Source organism: Panthera pardus, unplaced genomic scaffold, assembly GCF_024362965.1.
Source record: "Panthera pardus isolate Hobbes unplaced genomic scaffold, ASM2436296v1 HiC_scaffold_8, whole genome shotgun sequence".
NCBI lineage: Eukaryota > Metazoa > Chordata > Mammalia > Carnivora > Felidae > Panthera > Panthera pardus.
In genome coordinates this window covers 83,982,863-83,988,862 of record NW_026527013.1, presented here as the reverse complement: position 1 = coordinate 83,988,862, position 6,000 = coordinate 83,982,863, and positions in this window count along the sequence as shown.

Sequence of the window (6,000 nt, the reverse complement as noted above, 5' to 3'; positions counted from 1 at the left end):
ATATCAACTAAGGGAGTATTGATATCTTCATGATATTGAGTTCTCTTTAGGAACAAGCTGAACAAGCTTGCAGCTTGTTCAAGTCTACCTTTAGACTTTTCAGAAACGTTTCAACTTATCCTCATTTACATTTTTATATTTTGTTACATTTCATCAAAAGTATTTTTTTAATCTGTCTGAAATAGGTTCTCCTTTCTCATCATATCTTAATTTTCAATCATATTTCACTAGCTTAGTAAATAATTTTATTGTTTTTATTATACAGTAAAACCTTGGTTTTTGACCATAATTCATTCCAGAAACATGCTTGTAATCCAAAACATTTGAATATCAAAGCGAATTTCAAGAACCATTGTCTCAGTTGTGATCATGTGGCATTAGTGTAATGTACTACTTGTATTGCAAGACATCTCTTGTTTATCAAGTAAAAATTTATTAGAAATGTTTGCTCATCTTGTGGAACACTTGCAGAATAAGTTACTCGTGATCCAAGGTTTTACTGTATTTTTTTGGGAGGTTTTGCAGGCATGATCAAATCATCTGCAAACATTTTTACTTCTTCCTTTCATATTATGTCTCTACTCAGTACGTTTAATTTTAGCAATTGATAACCTAATGCTATTAATATTATTAACAGTGTTTGTGTCTTGTTTCTGATGTGGACTGCCTTCAAGACTGCCTCCATTGTTTCACTGTTATGTAAGAAGTTGACTGGCAGACTGAGAAATAATTATTTTATCATGTTCATTGTATATGTACCAATGTTTAATTTATTGACAGTTTTTCATCAAGAATAAAGAATCATTTTTAATGTTTTTATTTTTTTTAGAATAAAGAATCATTTTTATTTGTCACATGCATTTTCAGCATTTCTGGAGATACTTTCAGGATATTCTTAATATTTTATGATGTTAATATTTGATGCAGATATTTGATCTGCTAATATGAGTAATTACATTAATGAACAATACAGTACTGAAGGGTGCTTACACCCCTATTTTAATGTTATGTATTATTATGTTTTGAATATTTAGAATTTTTTTCACATCAGCTTTCACAGGTGAGAATGATTTTGATTTCTTTGTGCAATTTTTATCAGGTTTTGGTATTTACAAATAATTCAGAAATTTTCCTTTTTGTTGTTTTGTTTTGTTTCATTGCTATGGTTTGGAACAATTGACAACAGTATTGGGATTATCTGGTCTTTAAAAATTGGGGAATTCCATTATGAGTCCATCATAATCTATTGTTTCTTGTGCAAATAGATCTTTGATAATTTTTTAAATGAAAATTGGTTTCTTCTATCACTAGTGAGGTCAGTTTAAGTAAGTTATTTTTTCCTAGAAAATTACCTATGTCATGTAAATTTAAACATTTATTCATGAGATTCCCTACTAGTCTCTCAGGATTAAAAATAATTGAATTGGTGTTATTTTCTTTTGTCATCTCTGTTTCATTATTTTAGGTACATATGTTCCTCACTTCCTTCATTTTCCTAATATGGTGGTATAGTAAAATGTCTCCTTTTGTTATTTTTTTAAAATTAGATTATTTATGACTTTGCTCGTTATTTCTTTGCTTTCTTTTGGTTTCCCTCCCCTACCTCCTGACATTTGGATTGAATATTTATTATTTTCATTCTTTTGCTTTTAGTCATACTAATTTTTAATATGAATTTTTCTGTGCATTATTTTATATAAATTCCATAATTTCTGATATGTATTATTTTACTTACTGTGTTCTATTTTAATTTGTACTTTACATTATTCCATTAGTTATTTTATCAAGGCCAGTTCATCTCCATGTAAAAGATTCTAATTTCATTTTAATTTTGGTGTCATATTATGATTCTATTGCATTGTAGTCAGAAAATGTTTGCTTTTCAACTTCTTGTAATTTGTTGAGGTATTCTTACTTGTTTTAAGTTTATTTATTTTGAGAGAGACAGAGTGTGGGAGGGACAGAGAGAGAGGGAGAGAGAGAATCCCAAGGAGGGTCCACACTGTCAGCACACAGCCCAATGCAGGGCTCAGACTCATGAATCATGAGATCATGACCTGAGCCAAAACCAAGAGTTGGACACTTAACCGACTGAGCCACTCACACACCCTACCGGGGTATCCTTTATGGCCTGAATAATTTTTAATTTTCAAGATTGTTTCATGTACAATTGATGAGAAATTATATTCTTTATTATTAGGATATATAACAAATTATATACAAATAAATGTGAACTATAGATCCTCACATAATACTTTTGTTCTCAACCTATCTTGGACTAAGATAGTTTTACCGTATTAAAATATTTTTTAGTACGTTTTTAATACATCTTCTGTAGAACTTTGTGAAAATTGTTGGTATGTTATATGCCATTTAGAGATTCATAACGCTTTTATCTTTACTGTGATGATATAACTGTAACATAGAGCTCTTTTCCTCATTTAATATTTTTTAGGCTGAATTATACTAGGTCAGATATCAAGTTGCTATCCCTGCTTTCTTGTTTTTCCTGTTATTCTTGTTTCCATTCTTTAATTTTTGTGTCAGAAAACATGTTTTCAGGTGGTACTTTTGCATATGATATAAAGTTTAATTTTGCTGTCAGTGTATCTGAAATTGTATTTTTAGGTAGGTGAGTTAAGCCTATAAACATTTAGCAATTAGACATTCACTATGTCATCCGCATTTTTAAATTTTTGTCTTTCAGTATTAGAAAAACTTGTTATTTTGGTTCTAATGTTTACCTTTATGTGAATATCTCTGCCTCCATTTTCCTTAGGAATATATGGGGCCTTTTATGGACAAATATAATATCACGTGGTAGCTTTTCCTTCTCTTTCTTTCTCTGTCTTCCACCATTTCCACCATTTAATTTTGGTCAATCATATTATCTTTCTTAATGTTTATATCCTTATTCTTAAATGTACTTGTGATGGATAATTTTATGTGTCACTTTGGATCACAGGGTTCCAGATATTTGACTAAACATCATTTCTGGGTGTGTCTGTGAGGACATTTCTAAATGAAATCATCATTTTAATCAGTGGACTTAGGTAGTTTGCCATCCCTAAAGTAGCTGGGCATCATCTAAACCATTGAGGGCCCGGACAGAACAAAAAATTGGAAGAAAGAAGAATTTGGCTCTTCCTACCTGATTGGTGAGCTGGGATCTCAATCTTCTCCTGCCCTCAGTGCTCCAGTTCTCAGGCCTTCAGAACCAGACTGGAATCTACATCATCAGCCATGCTGTTTCTCAGGCCTTTGGACTCAGAGATTGCACAGGCTTTCCTGGGCCGCTGACTTGTCATTGGCAAATCACGAGACTTCTTAGTCTCTGTAATTGTGTCAGCCAATTCCTTACAATAAATTTCTATGTACATCCTGTTGGTTCTTCTTCTCTAGAGAATTTTGACTGATACAACACTTAAGCTTCTTGTACTCAAATGTTTTCCTTTGGCTCCCAACCACCACCTATAAAGCAATGACTTACAATACTCTTTTTTCTTTTTCTCTCCCTCTTTCCTTTTTAAAATATACAATATATGCAAACTATTTACTCTCAGCCCCCACCTTTGTTTTAGTGTTACAAGTATAATTTTACAAATTCAATACTCAAAACTAAAATTTAATGCAGAATGTCTTCAATCAGCTCCTAGATTGCTCCAGCAGTCTAGAAGATTGCTCAGGAAGGCCTCATATACTTGAATTCTTGCACGTTTAACAGTGTTTTCTTGTAATCTTGATATTTGAAAGAAAACTTGCCTGGACACAAAATTATTGGCTCACATTTTCTTCCCCCATGTATCTGGTAGATACTGCGCCATTATATTCTTGCCCCTAAGTTTCCTCTGAAGGAGTCTGATGTCAATATGATTTTTTTTTGGTCAGTGCATTGATCTGTGTTTGATTAGAGACTTATAGTTTTTTTTCTGCTATCTTTAAAATCTCATGATCTTGGTAAGCTAAGTGTTAATGTTTAGCATCCCAAGGCAACTTTCTCAGGTACACTGTGCAGTTTCTATATACAAATTCAGGTATTTAAAAAATTTTTTTTTACATTTATTTATTTTTGAGAGACAGAGACAGAGCACAGGTGGGGTAGGGGCAGAGAGAGGAGGAGATACAGAATCCAAAGCAGGCTCCAGGCTCTGAGCTGTCAGCACACAGCCCAATGCAGGGCTCAAACTCACAAAACGTGAGATCATGAACTGAGCCAAAGTCATACACTTAACTGACTGAGCCACCCAGGTGCCCCCAGATTCAAGTATTTTAAAAATGAAGATTTCCTGTATTCTGATTAAAATATATCAGTTTTGTTTTTGTTGTTGGTGTTATGTTTTGCTCTTTTTTTCTTTTGGTATTCCTGCTATGTGTACACTGTATTCCCTTTGCTGTTTATGTGCCTTCAATCTTCTTTCTCTTTCTGCCTTCTATATTTTTCTCCCCAACTCTATTATTTATTTTTTTCTCATTTATATCCTTCCTATGTTATTTCCTGTCCTTTAAGTAGTTTATATTTTCTTTTGGGGACCTTGAAATTTAATCTTAATTTATAAATTAATTTTGAATTATCTCCAAGTTTTATCATTTCACATTTAACATCATCTATTATCTATTTCTCATTACTGATCTCTTTTTAAAGTTTGTGACCACTATCTTTTAGTGTTCTTTCACATCTACAATTTCTTTATTCCATTTTTAATTCTGGGAGAAATCCTACTTCTAGGAATGTTTGCTTTTGTTGATTTATGGAACTGTTTTAATTCTTATTTTAGCTTTTTATTTTATAGGATGAATGCCATGATTTTATCTTTTTTTGCATGTCTTATTTTTCTGGAGTAGTGACTAGGAGGATATTCATTTTCTGTGAGGCACACTAGGAAGGTTGCTCTTTCATATTCTCACATCAAGGACTCTGCTTTTGTTGCAATAAGGAATGGCAGTTTTAATATATTTAATCATTATCTAGTGGTGGGGTAGTTTGCATTTTTATATTCTATTTTGTTATTGTAGGATACTTGTCATCAACTGCTTCTTTTCCTCTCTTTAAAACCAGCTGATGACTCCAAATGAAATCACTGCTGCAGAAATCACACACCATCAGATAATTGAAAGACCTAATGAACCTCCACAGGGTACAGTTACGTAAAACTTTTATAAAGGGAAAGGACACATTCAGCAGGAGAGAGAAAGTGTAGACATTCATGGATAGGCCAAGATGTACAGGTGCAGACCTCCAGGGTCCTACCTCAGTCACACAGGATGTGCTTCATGTTTCGTTTGTGAACCACTGAGATACGTCCAAGATACCTCTGTTTTATCTAAACCAAGGAGCAAATTTACTGTGGAGTCTTTTATACCCTGCTGGTCACATAGCTAAAATGAAGCTTTATAATTCATTAAGCCAGATGTAACTATCAATCTATATGCTTTCACTAACCAATGTCGATAACAAGCTAGCACAGCATGTCTCCAGTAGAATTTGACTTTACACACCACATTATAAATCAAGAGCTAGTCTATTTCATCTTTTCTTTGGCCAAAGGTTACTCCTAGATTTCCAGGTTTCCCTGGAGATAAGCTTACAGATACCCAAGCAAGCTGCAAGGCATCCCTTTGAGGGAGTTTAACAACTCTCTTCCTGAATACTTTCCTAAAATTGTCTTTTTAAGCCTCTTCTTTTTGTTCCTGTTGCCTGTGCTATGATGTTAGAAGCCTGAGAACTGCTCTCTGTAGTCTCCACTCAGGGTGAGGTTCTCTGTTTCTGAAGATGAAACCTTGGTAACATTTCCTGGATTTCACCACTACTGCCCACTACCCACACTTCTGATTAGCTCCCAGCCGACTCACATAAAACTGTGGACTCTGGTACCAACTCTGGTCTCCGTTGCATATTTCCTCATAAATTTGAATTTGTAATATTCCTTATTCTCTGGTTATGCTGTAAATATAAATTATTGGTGTTTTAATTTAACTTCTCTTAATGGTTGTGGTATTTTG